We start from the raw sequence: 17,901 nt of genomic DNA on the forward strand, positions 1-17,901 counted from the left end.
CGCCTAAACTACTGAACCAATTTGCATGAAAATTGGTATGGAGATATTTTGATACCCGAGAAAGGACATAAGCTACCTTTTATTGCGAAATATGTACCGCGGGCGAAGCCGGGGCGGACTACTAGTTTCATATAATTTAATATCTATGTCTATCTTTATAAAACAGGAAATACGTTGAACTTTATCTTCTTATTTACATCGTCTTTCAAGTATATTAAAGGTTTCCGAAAATTACATACCTATATGGAATTCACAAATCGTACCGACATTATGAAATGACAAATTCTTGCAAGCGATCATAGGTATAAACTCACACCCAAAAGCTTGAAAATTTAAGCGCCAAAGGCTATGCTTGTTGATTGATTGCAGTAGACACAGCAATAGGTACCTACTCGTTCATTATTATGGATACAGACATTTGCAATGAGTACCTACTAAGAAATAAATGCTCATAAGTACTAAAGGTCCTGCTATTTCGTGGTCTCAGACAGCCTTGGTTGTCAAATTTAAAATACCAGCCTTCTGATATATTTGTTCGTCAGACTAGATCAGGGTTCAAGATCTCATTGATATCTATATCATTACGTGATCTAATTTTACTTAAATATGCGAAGGTTGCAATCAAGCTGAACAAAGAATCAAAATAAGGCAACTAAAATAATGATTGCGCGCACCGAGACGTGGTTCGACAGTGGTAATTTTGGTAGTGAAGATACTGCATCTGTAGTCTAGACAGATTAAGTACTGACCTAGTTGTGGCTTAAGCAGTTAAGCGTGTGTTATTGCACAAACACCTAACTTAAATTATTGACTAGATATTATAGAAGTAAAATACAGCCTCGCCAGTCGGTACTACGTGGCTACGTGCGGCTGTGCGGCCGTGCATACCGAATCGTAAGATAAAAGCACGCATAGGTACTTTACTAACTCTGACACCCACACGAATTCATCGGCCTACGTCTGTGTTGGGGTTATAGAACACACATGCGCAGACGCGCCAACACTAATAAAAGTTACCAAGACGCCAAGACAGAAGTGCGGTGTACGGTACTATTTGTTTGGAGGGAGGTTGAGGCACTCATACAAACGAGGGAGAGGCTGTGTTGGCGCGGGCCGCGGCCTGGCAGTTTACCGTTGCAAGGCGCGTTGTGCGGCCGGACGTACGACCGTCACCCGCGCGCCGCCGGCATTCTGAAGCACCGGCCTCCGCAACCTGCACCCACTGCCCTCACCACCCTGGACTTGCCACCGGGACTTTATTACTGTAATCGTTGTGTACATAAGGGGTGTTTATGGACTGATTGAACGAGCCTTGTTTTCTAACTTAGAGACGAAGTGCTACAACTCGTGCATATTTCACTGAAGTGCAATTCCCATTTCTGTTTCTTTATTGGATCGTCTCTATATCTACGGTAAGTCTCATAGATCGATGTGTTTTATTTTAGTAAATAGTAAAAACACGAGTATTGAGTATTTTAATCGGTGTTTGATTGCAGTGTATAAAACCTAACATTATTTTCGAATTAAGTCCCATTGGAAAGCTGTGCAGTATAAATATGTATGCATCGCAACCGTTCAAGCTTTGACAATGATATAAAAAGACTATTAGATACGATTTCTCTTGAAACATAGTTATATTACGCTTTTATTGATTATCTCCTATAACGTGTACATTTTTCATATTGTTTACATATTGTATTAATAATATTATTCAAACGGGATACAACAATGGTGAAATTTGATCTACATTATTATCTACATATTGGGTACTTGTTAATTCTCTTTTCTGTCTGTCATTACTTGAACTAGTTTATTTCCAACTCATTAAGTATTAATTGCCTGAAGTAAAACTCACGGCAGCACGTTCCGTGTAGACGGTACATAATAATAATTTGACATTTAGTATGGCAACTTTTGGACAATGGAATTTATACTTTATTACAAGCTGGCAGATGAATTATTTTAAGTTTTTATAATGTTCCGTGTAGATAATGCACAATTTTTATTAATTATTATTTGATATTGTTTTCTTTATTTATAGCAAATAAGTACTTAAACCAACTTAAAGTAGTTTCTAGAAGCAGGTTGTCGTAGTCACGAATAAATTAACTTTATCATAAGTGTATAATATATTAAAAACTGCTTGATGTCTAATGTCTCTAGTTCAACGTGGTAGCCAGTAGCCACGTATTGAATTCATTTTAATAAATAATTTCTTGGTATATCGGTTGTTAATAATTATACATAAATATATATTTTAATAATATAGGTAGTTTTATGTTTTAAAATTGACAAATATCTTACTGCATTTATTATTTATCTATAAATGTGAATATAAAGTATTAGCGGCAATAAAATTGAAACCTGTTGTACGTATGAATTCATCCGGTATCAATTCAAATTGAAGAAAAACTCCACGTGAGCTTCACTTGAGAAGCAATTTTTAACATGTAGAGACAATGGTCCATAATTGTCAACTTGAATGCACTAAAGGCTGAAATTACTATATAATTATAATTAAAGAACGTTATAATTAAGTCAATAAAATGTGTTATGAAAATTACATATATATGTATATTGTATACCTTCATACCTTGTAGAATATGTCAGTTTTTATTTATCAGAGTAGGTATCATAGTTATTAATTGCAATCTTAAAATAATTGATCCTAAGGTTGTTAAACTACATTGAAGTAAATTTATAAACAATTAATCAGCTGTAATAGGATTTTGAAGAAAATTGTATTGGTTGCATGTATTTCACGTTATTACCAGGCAGCTATTTATTTCTAGGGATATACCTATATTATTTTAAAACATAGCACTTAAAATTTACTTTTATTTTAAGTAGCTAGGATATATTAAAAGCACGTGTAATGGGTATACAGAATGCAAATTTCCACTTTAGCTGTACAAAATAAAAAAAAAGATAGCACAGAAATCTGAATATCTAAATTTTATATATTTAGTTATCATGATTATTTTATGTTCTTTGAAGTAAGTAAAGCAGTAAAAACTGGTAGTTGTTAAAAAACAGATACACCTACACTCTTGCCAAAAATGCTTATCTATGTTGTGTATACGCACATAAAAAGAAATATAACAATTATCTATGGATCGATGAAGAGTTGTCCATGGTACATGTTATGAATATAAATGATAGATTTACATAACATTTTTTCATATTCATCAGGAGTAAAATCGTGACATAGTAATAACATCTGACAAGTAGACCTAGGAAGCAGTTTACTGACATAATAAATTCCCTGCATATTTATTATGGGTCAGATGAGAGATTAAAGTTGGTATTAAATACAAATAAAACGGAGAATAAGACAATATATTATTATTACATATACGTACATGTTGACGCGTAAAATAGATTTAATCTTCAAAACCTGCACCGGCAAGACCTGCGGTATTGCCCCGGCTAGAAACTTTTTTCACAAGTTGTTTCAAAATTCAAAGTACGAACACTTGTTTGATACGTAAGAATAATTTAACAAATGTAGGTAAAAAGTTTCGTTTATGTTATAATATAACTAATTAAAGATGGGCTTTATCCATTATATTTGTTTCTATATAAATAAATTATTATTCATATAAAACCTGTGTTTTATAAAAGTTAAATTGTCAATTGGACACCACAAGTAATTGAGTACACAACAACAAAACATTCAAATTATTACAATTGTACAAAGCATAAAGCCCTTAATAGACTAAAGAGTACGTAAGATATAGTACTTACATATTTATATTTCGCTAAGAGATATCTTAAAATAGTAATAAAGTAAATATTACCGTATTAAAATATTGATAAAGGCGTAATACAGTTTATTTCATTTATCGTTAATGTTATAGCCTTAAGATTGTTACACATAATTGTAGCAATGTCCAAGACGGTTGTTTCGAAATTCATTACTTTAATTTTAGCTGTACTTACGTCGGACGTTAATGTAATATCGATACAGTTCTTTAATGATTATGTAACTCAGTTTCTTATTTTTTCATAAATCATTTACTACAAAAATCTCATAGCAAAATGACAAGCTTCCGGCCACGTACAAATGCAAATACAGTAGTCGTAATTGTTAACAATAAAATTTTAAATATTCATTTTATTGTGCACTTAAAATCTGTTTACTGAACATAATTTTGCATTCTTTAGTAAGAATACAAAAATATATTATCGGTATTACGTTTTTATACAAAAAATAAAATGGTATTAATTACACGAAGGTTATCGGCTTACGTATTTAAAACTGATACGATTAAACAAGTATAAAACAGGAAGAGTTAACATATCCCGGCTGACTTTATTTATAAAAAATACTTATTTACTTTACATTGTTGACCGAAAAATATCAAATATTTTTAAACGCGTGACTTGTTCGTGTATTAAGCACGATTCCATAGTTGAGGGATTTCAAATATTTTATATATGTACCTGCATTATAAACCATTATTATTATGGAATACAAATCATTCCTAAATAAAACGATCTTGCCATAACATAAGCATAAATATTTATATGTGCATATTAATTGCAGCAATATTATAATGGAAAGTTTTCTTTTCGATGCACAACGCGTTGAACTCTTTTGAACAGACGTACATAAACCGATGGAAGCTTTAAAATTTAAAATAACCCCTTTTCTGTTTATTGTTTCCGTGAGGTATCTCAATTTGTCAAATTGAGAAAAAAGTCTGCGGTCTTTTTTAGATCATTAATTCTTACGATGAACGTAGCTTTTAATTTTAATTTAGAAATGTTATGTAAGCTATCATTATTTTATTTGAAATTATACCAATTTTGAGTAAGAATCTGGGTATATTATATAATATTTTGGGTCCTTGAATTAAAACTTTCTAACAGTTTTTGACAAAAGTTTCAACGTTCCCAAAATTAAGTACCAAATAGAGAAAAATTATAAGAGCACGTGCTTTGTAGACACACAATATGAAGGTACATATGGATGACATATTTTCTGAATTATTCTCTCGGTTTCATGCAAAGTCGAACTATTGGTGATTAACTGAACTAATAATTAACAAAAACAAAACAAAGATGGAAAGGTTCAGAAAAAAGATCTATTAATTTTTTATCGAATGTCATAAACGCCATCGAGTCATACCAACTTGGAATTGTTAAGAATGAAGTGTAAATATTTATACAAATCTTGATTGTATCGTGATTAATAAGTACCCCATTACTTGAGAGTAAATGTCTTCTGACACAATGAGACAGCCGTGGTGACGCAGCGCTGCCAATAAATTACGCACATATTAAGAGCTTTATTACTTCCATATACTTTGATATTGTATTTATCTCAATAAAAAAAGAAATAAGCAAAATGTTGTATTGAATATAGAGTATAAAATGGGATCCTCGAGTCCAGCCATAAATCGTTAATATATAATTTACTTGAAACATTATAATATAAACGACTTTACCGTCCGAATATTGTTGTCGAGTTTATTGTTTTATTTGTCCTCCTGACCTTTATAATTACATTTGAATATTTTGGATAAGCAGGTAATTTCCTTATCAATGAACCGAGAATTTTTAATTAAATGTAGGTTATTATCGATATTTAGTTTTGTTTATTTTTGGCGTCCAATGTGCTATTAGATGAGCAGTTTTTATCAATAAGTTTTATATAGAAATTATTGAAATTAGCTCCGCTAACGTAAAGATGGCATTAAAGCAGTTAGCGGGCGCGGCTGGGCGTAACTTGCATTGTTCACGCTCGCATCGTGCCGTGGTATCTATTGACTGTTGCCCTATGCAGATGTGGAAAGTTAATCCCATACCTTGAAAAGATGGAGAGGAGAGCTACGTGCCTATATTGAATAATTAGAAATCTTCATATAATTCCGCAAATTCTAATTAATAGAAGTATATGAAAACAAAGAGGTACATTAAGTTTATTATAAGATTAAACATTTCTTAGTAGTAGGCAGGAGGTAGTAAATAACTTATAAGAGCATGCGGCACTAGTCCCTTTGCTGTATTAATAAATCCTTCGCTGATCCAATTAGATTTATAATCAGTGGTTGGATTTAAAATATTGATAATGAAATGGCAAAAACCTACTTACACATAGATATTATCACTACGTTATTGTTACAAGTTAATTTGGAACACGAAACTGACTCATTAGGTGAAGTAATCACACGTGATTTACATGTCCATGGATTCAGTTTTCTTTTGTAAAATGCTATTTAGTCTTTGCAAGCTTTGTGTAGAGTAACAAGTGCAATCTAGTCATCAACAACTGACATATCGAACTGTGCTATGATTCATGACAGATTCATCCCAGCCATCCACGTCTTGAAATGGCGACATTACACAATATACACAAGTGTTCATTGATTTGCCGAATTAAACTATCACCTTCGAAGGTAGGCATCCTCTAAGCTGATGCGCAACCTTTACTTTACGTAACTGCATAGAATAGCGTATGTATTTGCTGTTTAAAATATTCATAAATAATATAAAGCTATCATGAAAATGGTCGTGAATCATCATACAGCAAACATTTGCAATTGGACATAATATGCACTAAAGTATTTAACTAAGTATCAATTGAAAAAGAAAGTTTCTAAGGTACTTATATTCTCCTCAGAATTATCTATTAAACAAACTACCCGATTCAGAATAAGTAACAAAATTCACTTTTTTAACAAAATTTCACGTATCACATGAAAAAAGTCCAAACAGACAAAGTTTACCTTACTGGAAAATCCCCTGTAGAGATGCTAATGAAATTAAATTTCCCCGCGACTACAAAGGAAGTGACCTTTAACGATTGGGAATTTCATAACTATCATGAAACATGTGTTATTCCAAATTGCTTTTCTTACGAATCGTGTCTGGATACAAAAGTGGTTCAATTGAAGTGAGAAGATAATTTAAAGTGAAATGACCGAGTAGATGCCTTGACCCTTTGCGGGCGTTCACGAGGCGCAAGGCGGAAGACTTGTGCTCACTCGACCGCGACCCGGTCCTGCGTAGAAAATGCCCGTCCTTGTGATTTCACAATGTCTAACCTTTGACCTTGAGTTAAATACCCAAAGATAAATGTTGACAAGTTTTTTAATGGGTTAATCATCTACACTGATTGTCTTGTTTGGCGTGGATAAAAAAGAAAAGTGCAGCAAAAAGGATTATTGTTAAAATAAGTTGTGCTTGGCATTTTCCAACGTGATATAATTTTTAAATTTGCATTGCTGAGTTTTAATTGCGTAACTGAGGTTATACAAATGAGATTTTTTTTTGTAGCAATATAGGTTGAACCGAACATCGATATTTGTTTAACCCTAATCTGACTTTGAAATTATTGAACATATATTTCAAATATTGTAACGGACAACACGAACCAGAGTATGAACATACGGGATCTTAAGATAAAATAAACTAAAGTTATAAGAAAATATAAACCATCTCATGGGATATTTTTATCAATATACATAATTTATTACAATATAATATGCCTTATTACTTGATTTCAAAGGAAGTAAAGACCTACATTTTATTTCCTCTTTTTATTTCCGTCACACTTATTACATTTTTTTTCGAAACTCGTATAAAGAGGTACTGAAATAACTGAGTTATAGATTATATTTCCTCTCAATGTCTCTCAGGCTGGTAGCAATTTAATTGTGGATGTCCCTAGTACACAAATAAAACTAATAACACCTAATATCTTGCCATGCATATGTGCAAGATATAGTCGATAATTATTAGTTTTAGTAACCGTCCAGTGGTTTGGGCTGTGCGTTGATAGATCACTATATCAGTCACCTTTGAGTTTTATATACATATATGTATATATATAGATTTTTAATACATAATTTTTAGTATATTCTCAGAGCAGAATCATGTAAATTGAAAACTAATAATTATCGACTATATCTTCCACATATGCATGGCAAGATATTAGGTGTGGTTACCTATCTTAATCTCGAATTTTAATATTCCGAATATCATAATCCAGAAAACGTTTGGACATTTTTTCATAACCCCGAATTTTAAAATTTCGAAGTTTTGTTTGCCATATAATCGCAACTCCGAATTTCATTTGCTCATTTCTTTATTTGTACGACGTTTTACAATCCAGACGAATGAGTTCCAGACATACGAAATCTAAATGTACAAAATCCAGATGACCGTAATCCAGATTCCGCACGAAAGCCAGATTTTTAAAACACAAATTTTTGAAATACAATTAATTGATATCCAGACAAACAATGTCCAGATTTTTGAAATTCAAATAAACGATATCCAGCAAAACGAAATCCTTCCAGGGGGTCGCACGAACCTAACCTAACCTACTGAATAGATTTTAACACTTTAGTCTTTAACCTTTCTTTTTTTTTGTAATGGGCAAGTAAAACAATAGCGAGTCGGTTCTGGCACTCGCCGGCCGCTGCCGCGGCACGCTCGCTTCGCTCGCTCGGCTCGTGCATGGGGGGTCACACTTCGAACCTAACCTAACCTACTGAGTCGAATTTGACACTTAAACCTTTCTGTAATGGGCAAGTAAAACAATAAATTTACTTACTGACAATGTTTATTTTCAGTCGATAGTAAAGGTATAATCACGATTGTATGGAAATCAAATAAAAAGATTATGAAAATCTGGCAATAGTTTATCTGTTATACGATTATATGGGAACCAAATAAAAAGATTATGAAAATTTGGCAATAGTTTATTTGGAAAATGGTACGATGGGAAACAAAAAAAAGTATTCTGAGAATCTGGTATATTGAGATCTGTATTATGAGAATACGGGAAACAAAAAAATACTTTTTAAAAATCTGGTTTTGGTGCATCTGGAAATTGATTCATCTGGGAAATTAAAAAAGGAATTTTAAAAATTTGTCATTCATTATCTGTCTTTTAAAAGTTCTAGAACAACCGTTTTCGGGGTTTTAAGATTCGGGTAATAGAAATTCGAGTTTTTCATAGGTTACCCACTGGACGTATCGGGCTGAAATTTGGCATGCAGGTAGATGTTAGGACGTAGGCATCCGATAGAAGGGATTTCCCGAAATTCTTGCGGGAACGGGGAAAAACGGGCATACACGTACAAAGTCGTGGGCGGAAGCTAGTATGTAATAAAATCAAACAGAAATTTCTTCTAGTATAAAATATAACCCACCAAATGTACAAAACTCTACAACTCAATTAACCCGGCCACGAAAAAATCACTCTAAAGGCTTACCCGTGACTAATCTGTACATTAAATTTTAATATGTTGAAATACACTCAGCGTACCATAAACATATTTTCTATCTCACCATGTACTACAAAGCACACACAGACATTCGGTTGTTTTTGTCGAATATTAGACGAAGAAACCGCCGAATACCGCTAGCGACGCAGTCGGTTATTGCTCTCGGATTCCGCAACAAATTAACATGTATTCAGTACGGCTACATTTAATACTTAGTGTTTATACAATATAAAGATTTTTACCACTTTCTATTGTAAATTGAACATGTGCGTATATTTGGAAATAAATAAACTATAAATTAAACTTATAACTGCTAATAAAACCTTAGATAAAATAACAAAATCCTTACAGTTATTAATTAAGTTTTATTCTTCATCTTGCTAATCTATACATGAACTAAAAACTTGACGGAACCATTTATCACCTTACCAGTTTTCAAATTGCATCCAGTAAATCGATCATTCAATAATCCGTTCACACTAATATCAAATACGCATTTTGAATTAAATAGGATTTGTACAAAAGGAATTTATCAAGCAATTATAGATAGTAGCAGAAATAAAATCTCGTAGTAAAACTGAGATGGCTAGCCTGATCCGGTTTTAGGAGAAAGTAATAAATTATGTTCTTGGCCAAATTTTGATTGATAGCTTTGCATATTATATTATAGCAGTCTTGTTTTGTACATATTAGTCCATATTATCTATTCATCATACAGCTGGTTTTTAAATTCAATTTATCTTTTTTCATTTGCTTAGAATATTAATATTACCTAATCGCTTTAATCTTTGTCTTAAAATTACCAACAAATGCATGCATGAATAAATATTGAAGAAATTTTGAATTTAAACCAGACATTAGTCATGAACACAAAAAGATAACTTTAAGATCATTAAGCATATGTATGCTCATAATGCACAAAACAAAAAAGATAACATTTTGTAAGCAATGGCTGAAAATAATTTCATATACAATACGGAACTGCTAATTAGAAATTTCTACGATGGCACTAATTGCCTTCTGTCACTCCTCGAAGTAATTAAATCAATACGATTGATTAGCATACAGTCCAGTGATAAAATCAAACGCTCCGATACTGCATTTTATGCAAATTGTGATATATTTGCAATTTTGAGACTTATACCAACTAAAATATGTGGTCATAATTCGTACACATGTCTACAAAAATTTAAGCTGCATTTTGTTGGCTTGTCTACCCTAGTTTCTCTTTTATTTTTATTATATCTAGCATCTTAATTACTTAATTGCTTGGTATTTGACTGCAACAGTATTTGGCAAATTGTATAAATTAAAATAGCTTGCAGAAACATAAGTTTTGTTAACATACGTGTTCTGTGTATGTCTAATAAAATAAAAATAGCAATATAACACTTCTTGGCGTAGGTCTTCATTTTAAAATTAATGGCGTTGAATTGTTGTCTTATAGTGAAAGTAAATCCGAATTTAATAGCGTTAATTTAATAAGTGTGTTAAATAAGCGGATTATACTGTACACTTTAATATATAGTTTTTTAAAAACTTAAACGTTAAATATGAATTTAGCACAAAGCGTCGATAATAGACTAATGTCCTTCATTGGCATTGGACGCGGAAATTAAACGACTAAATTACTACCTACATTCCGTATGCAGACAGCAAAATATAGCGTTACTAAACGCTACAGTTCCACTCATAAGATTTTAATTATGAATCGTTATATAATTTTGTATTCACATAATGTTCAAAATTCGTTTCTCACTATATTTGTAGACACGCTCTGTTATTAGTTCAATTTTTTGTGGAAAAATCCGACTCTTATTCGAATATCTTGCATCAAAATAGAGTTGCACTGTTCACGTCGTTTACTTGGTATAACAAAAACAGCATTAGTAGTATTTAATCGAGCGTGGGATTACGAGAACAGATTTAGGTATAAATTAAGTTTTAATTCGTTGCCGTGTACTTTTCTGATTGACCTTCAGCTTTTAGCGTATTGCCGGAACATTTGTCATAGAGTTTGTTAAGATAAAGACTGATTTATTAAACTCAATAAATGGAAACCTACCAAAATGCTATTGTTTTAAATTTATAAGCTATTTTTAAAGATTTATTACGCTTATTAACAGTTTAAAAGTGTTAATCTTTCTAAATTGTACATTTAAACTAGATTATTACACTACACGAGAATAAAATTCTTAAAAATGTGAGAACATTAGTTATATTTTTGATAAGAATAATAAGTACCTTATTAGAATTTTAGAAACTTATTCAAAGAGCCATAAACCTGAACCGAGTCGAACATCGCTGAGTTTTTAGTATCTAGAGCATATTCAGATTAAATATTAAAGTAAGTTAATGCACACTCTGAATGATATTGTTGCTAAAAACAATGGTTAGATGGATCTACAAAATGAATAAAACCGCAACAGTGGTATCCAATTAAGTGGATTGCTAATAAAAGTGAAATCGAAGTGAGTGCAGTGGCCGGCGGGTGGCAGCGGCCACCGAGACTCGTACGACAACCACACACATTGATCTGCACCATTATCATCGTCATTTGTTTACTAAATCCAGCTACAAGCTACTATTGACAGAAGTTTTAACTCGTTTGGACCGCATACCTAATATTAGAATCCTTACGCACACAACGTCAACGAAACGACAAGTATAATATACCGTTGTATGTTTTTTTTGTTGCTTATTATTTCGTGATCATATAAAAATATTAAAAGATTATTTTATCTATCTTAACACTATAATAATTATTAATATAAACGAGTCGGTGATTTGTAAGTTTTTATATGACTAAATTTCTCGTCTTATATTTAGCACAGCGACCCGATGTCGCCTTCCTTAATAATAAAATTAATTAAAGAATAAACTTTGTGGATTATAAGTAGGATTTGAGATTTTTTTGCATGTTTTCAACTTCATGTTCTGGTTTAGTGTTTCGTTCAATCACGCAATTTGTATTCATTTTGCAATGCTTAGATAACGTCAGCGGCAAATCTGAGGAACATTGTTATTCGTTTGAGATGGGATCATACACGTCGTTATAAACATTGATATGATGATAATATTATGATCCTAGCGATTTCCTGCGAACATTACATCCGTTGACATAATATATCTAGTTATGTATCAGTGATACTCTTGCTTGGGCAGTTAAACTGATTTCTATCAATGTAGAGTCTTAGTTAAAAAGTTTATTAAATGCTTTTCTTAGTACGGACAAATTATTTGATATTTTGAATTGATTGAACTTAATTAAAATAAGAGAACCAACGTTTACGGTCACGGGGAGACTCTACTGTCTCCCCGTGACCACGCTCGCTGTAAAGTGTTCGAAACGTCGGGAAAATAAATATAATAGAATAAATAAATCGCGTTTAAAATCCGTTAAAAAGTCTTTAATTTCTTAAACGTTTAGCTCGTAATGTAAGCTACTTTAAGCAGAGCACGGCGTGGAGGAGCGCGGGGCGCGCGGTGTTTCGGTCCAAGCATGATTTATCTCGAGCTAAGATCCGGTTTGCACCGTTTAGCGGCACCCACGTCTATAGTTTGCTTTATCGAAGTAAAGCAATCATTTGGCACTTTGTTCTTTGCAATTATAGGTCCTTAGTATTGTTACGTTCATGCTTTAAATTTGATTACATTTTATTTCAAATAATTTTTTCGTTCAATATACTATAATTAATTATTGAACATTGTAAGATAATAAATAAGGAAGTTAGGTTGTTTATATTGATAAAATGGTCAAATCTATAGATTTATTTTCGTGATTGTACCAACGATATTTAAGAAATATACAAATTATTACAATATTAACGGGAAATTTACCAAAAAGTTGGTGCACAAAAAAGTGATTAATTAATTAATTAAGTATATTGATGGACGGCGCGGTGCTAAATTAGCAATTAAAGTACATAATTGAATTCGTTCCAGCTATTCAAGTGTAGGTACATTGCGTATCGACTGAAATGGAAAGTCTGAAAACGCACAATGACAGGCGAACATGATGGCTCATAGATCATGCAAATAAAGCAAAGTCTGTGTTATTATCTAGACACATCACGATCCGTTTGACATGACTCTCACGTCTGTGTGTCTGTGTGCTGGGTTCTCGTGAGTCAGTAGGCAGAGTTGCGCACTGCGCACGGTGAGGAGGTAGCGCATAGCGTGCCAACTTGTATTACGGTTATTTTGCATCATACTTAGCTCTCGCACATCGCTACTGAAAGAGACAACTGAGGAAAGTCATGACGAAAGCAATGCGATGCATTCGGCGCGTCTGCAATTAAATACATTCACTCAAATTGATTGCTGAAAATATTAACACGGCCAGTTGCCATTAAAAATTAAAATTATCCCCAATTTCATATTTTAATTTATTTTGATAAATTTATTTTGATAAATTAAAATATGAAAACTGTTAATATCATCAGAGTGTAAAATCTTATTAATATCATCTATATTTATTCCATGAATCGATAAATATGTAATGGAATTTCATTACGTAGAAAATGTGCTTTAATAGCAATAATGGGAACCATCAATTTAATAATCGTGAATCGATGTTGTGATCTTTAAAAGTCGAATCGTGCCCTGAACATTTCTTTGTTGCATTTTTATAAACTTTTTGCTCATAGACATGAATTTCGCCGGCCGCTCTAGGCGCTTTCTTCATTACCCAATTGCTTGTCAATGCTTCATCATTATTGACTGACCGTTTGACCTCGCCTCTTATTGCTAATTTATTTACACTTCTATTGTAACATAGATAAATACCCTATTCACCTGGTGTTTGCTTACAGTCATTAATAATAATGGTAATTCAATTTTTTGCCAATTAAGACTAGATTGATAAGTTGAAGACGTGTTTTGCATCATATTTTAGAAATTTAATCTCCTTTGGTTGTTATATGAATAGAAATGTATTAATAGCATAGACAGTCTTATGTCAGATCTATCTTATTATTTTTAAAGACTGATGATGTAAATTAGTTGTCATGTTTTACATTTTATCACCGCATAATTTAACTTAGTTGTTTATAACTCTCTACAAAGAAAGACATTTCGGTAATTAATGTTTTCTGTAGAAAATATGAAGTTTAGGAGAGAGTTTTGAGGAATGGTTTGTAGCGCTTTGGAAAAGTGAGTTTTAACTTTTACAATTAGGAAGTAGGATTATGTCAAACTAATTATTATCATGGTTAGGTGCATTGAAGTAAATGTGTAAATACTGAAGTGTTAAGAGATTGCATTGTTATTGAATGAAGTTGGTCAGCTGTAGCATTAGTGATGATTCGAGGATTACTACAGTTCTAAATAAAGGCAAGGCGTCGATGTTTAGCTGTGGGTCAGTGGCCATAGCGAAGACTAAGACCACTTTCATCGCAGCCGCTCACGACTTATATTATCGGTGCATCTTTCCATTAGCCGCGTCCGCAATCGTAACCATAATCTATATGAAACTACCCAAATAAAATTGAATGCGAAATGTGACTTTGTAATAACCATATAAAAGTAATTAAAAATGTATAAAATTAAATTTAAAAAATTTTAATTGCTTAAACGTATTATAGCGAGTAAGAATGCAATATACAACACCGATTTCATCCGTGGTTGAGTAATTTTTAGGTTTTTTACTAAATGTGTACATATTATTTATTCGGTATTTAAATAATGTTGTTAAATAATTTTGTTATAAAACAAGCAAATATGTGGTATATTTGCTTGTTATTAAGGGCTCTATGTTTCTATTAAGTCATTAAGAAAACTTAACGACAAAGTAAAATGTTTAGAATGCATTAAAGTTGGTAATGTGTCTTATTATGTTGGTAAGCTTATTTGCTTATAATTTAAATCGAAAGATTGACCTTTCATTAAGTTTTCTCTTTAACAACACTACACAGTCGTTTATTGCTTAATCGATAATAATATAAGTGAATTATTTGTACAATAAATGTAATATTTAAGTGCTTTATACATTATTTCATGACTAGCAACATTCAATTATTAATTAAAGTTTAATATGTGTCCTTTTTACTCATTACCATACCATTTATGTCAATTAAATATTCAAAGAAACCATTACTAGATAAACAGTAGTGCGATATGAAATTTAATTAAACGGAAAGCCTTAATAAGCGATTAAGAAATGGAGGAGTCCCTTTTGTTAATTAAATTCATAATTATTTAGTTAAAATTGCTTCGTAAAAAGGTTACGAGCACATTAAATGATGATCGTGTTAATTGAGAACACAAATTGAATTTCGCTCATCATTAGAGGCTGCTTGAATGATTGCTTATAAGAACACTAACCACATAGTCGGGGTCACACCGTGTAAGACCCGCCTAAATTACCTTACCGAAAAGAAAAAGTGTACGGATCGAGGTGTACAAGAAGTAGACGTAAATCAAATTGTAGATGCCCGATAAAGTGGATAATAATTAGTGGAAGTCGTGAAAGTGTTGGGAGAAAAATTCGTGAGAGTTTTGTGTTAGTGTGATTGTGCATCTGTCAGGGTATCCGGTTGCGGTCTGCACAGCCACGGCACAGCTCTAATAGGACGATAGGTATTTTGTTTTTTGTCATTATCGTATATATGAGTCATAGGCTTAACAACATACGTGTTAAATAATTTATTCTGAATTGACCACCGCTTCCTATTTATTCTATTTAATAAATGTCTCTTAAATATTTTTTTTAATTAAATCTCATAAATCAATTATTTTTTGTTTTATACAATGAGTCATTGTTAACGACAGCAAATCACAATACATTTTTTGTTATTACTATTTATATTTCTATAAATGGATATTTAAGAATATAAAATATGTAATACATAATAAAAAAGAAACATCTTTTTAATGTGATCTTGAAGTTCCTAATTTGGTAGAACATTATTTTGATAAAAATATTTATGTACCTTGATTCCTACCCGGATGTTTGCTGAGCGTTTTGACCCACTTGTGTCAGATCTATCGACAGGTCAAAAACGCTATGTGTCATTCTACGTAGAGTTAAATAACTAATTGGAATATTCAACAAATGCAATACATACGCTATATTTTTTAGCCTACACCGTTAAATCCATGTATGCCTATTTAGCTATTTAGTATTTACCTAAACATTGAAGCAGCAAGACTAAAAATTGTTTTCATTTCCTTCTAATGTAGATATCTTCTTTGAATTTGTTGAGTTCGCTTTCTTTGTTTTCTTAATTATGTGTGTAATTAATACATCATAAAGAATATAACTGTCAAATTTAAACTTTGTTTTGTTTGAACCTTGGTTTGAACTAAGGCAACGTTATGAGAAATCAAATCTATTCGTTTGAAAAATTACTGCTATCTTGTTAGACTCTAATCATGGCTTAGAAAGTATAGTTTGATTGATTCTAATAAACCTCAAAGTAATAAGTAATTTCCAGGTAAATGTTACAATTTAGTTCTATAACGAAGATCTTAGTACAAAACCGATATTATGTATTTTGAGTAATTATAATTTATAGTAAATAAGTAATGAATTATGGCGTGGAAGTGCAAAGCTGACTTAATAGCTTTCGCTATCGTATAACTGATGGTTTCTCCTGGATATTAATAATTATTTCTTACATTCATTACTGTTAAACAATTATATGAACGACCCAGTAACTCCTCTTATTTTCGAAAAATAAGGAAGTAATGAATATAAGAGTGAATGTTTTAGTGGAATAAGAGAGACTCTACATCTTCATAGAATATCACTGTTCAACTTTTTGTTTTTTATCTAAATGTATTCAGTGACACGTGGTCTCATCTGATTTATGCAAGGATTTATGTGTTGACAATATTAAGATTCGATTAACATTGTGTGTAACTATGCTATATGTAAATCATAGGGGCATAAAAAGAAACAAGTAAATAAAACACATAAAAGTATCAAAAAAACCTAAAAGCCATCATGAAACGTGTGTAAAAAATAGCGAGTTAACTTGTCACTTTACGCAGAACACAACCGGCTTTAAACCAGTTCTCTTATATACTTTAAGTGTATAAATCAAAATAGTTTCAGTATATAATGGAAATGTAAATGATAAATCCTATGTAATTATAAACACAATTGTAGTACCGAGAAACACTTAATGACAGGTACCGGTAGCGATTATTATGCAACGAGCCGGACCCAGGACAATGTTTATAATATTTATATCACGAGCGACGTGACTTGATCTAGAAGATATCGTTCGATGCTCGCGGTACCCTAATAAACTTTACTATGCCAACCTTTTAGCTCGGAATTTACGCGGAGTCTACAGAATTATAACGATTTATGAGTGATCTGTACTATACCTACTACAAATGATATGTAATCTATAGGAATAATATAATATAGTAATGTTGTCTCATTATATGTAGTAGTATAAAGTTTCATATAAAATGTTAGAAATTATACTTGATTTCCAATTAAGTAGAAACGCATAACGTGCCGCAGCTGCAGGTGAGGTGGGAATGCTTTCTGTCATTATTAGATCTTCGTTGGGGTTATTAAAATAATATTATATAGCATTTAATGATATATGTATGTAATAAATACAATGTTTATGCATATCTAACAATAATTTTAGTAACGGGGACTAGAATATAAATATATACATTTACAGCTTAAAAATAG

General features: G+C 31.8%; 1 protein-coding gene across 1 annotated transcript in view; it reads left to right on the forward strand.

Annotated features, from left to right (window-relative positions):
* Window positions 1-877: 877 nt before the first annotated feature.
* Window positions 878-17,901, forward strand: part of LOC149909799 (uncharacterized) — a 45,573-nt gene continuing 28,549 nt past the window's right edge. Inside the window, exon 1 of the mRNA XM_090119908.1 lies at window positions 878-1,412. The gene's annotated coding sequence lies outside the window, so the exon portion shown is untranslated. The remainder of the gene's footprint in view (window positions 1,413-17,901) is intronic.

This window comes from Colias eurytheme, chromosome 3, assembly GCF_061535395.1.
Source record: "Colias eurytheme isolate Ceu_HAF_F1 chromosome 3, ilColEury1 Martin Lab GWU primary, whole genome shotgun sequence".
NCBI classification, from domain to species: Eukaryota; Metazoa; Arthropoda; class Insecta; order Lepidoptera; family Pieridae; genus Colias; species Colias eurytheme.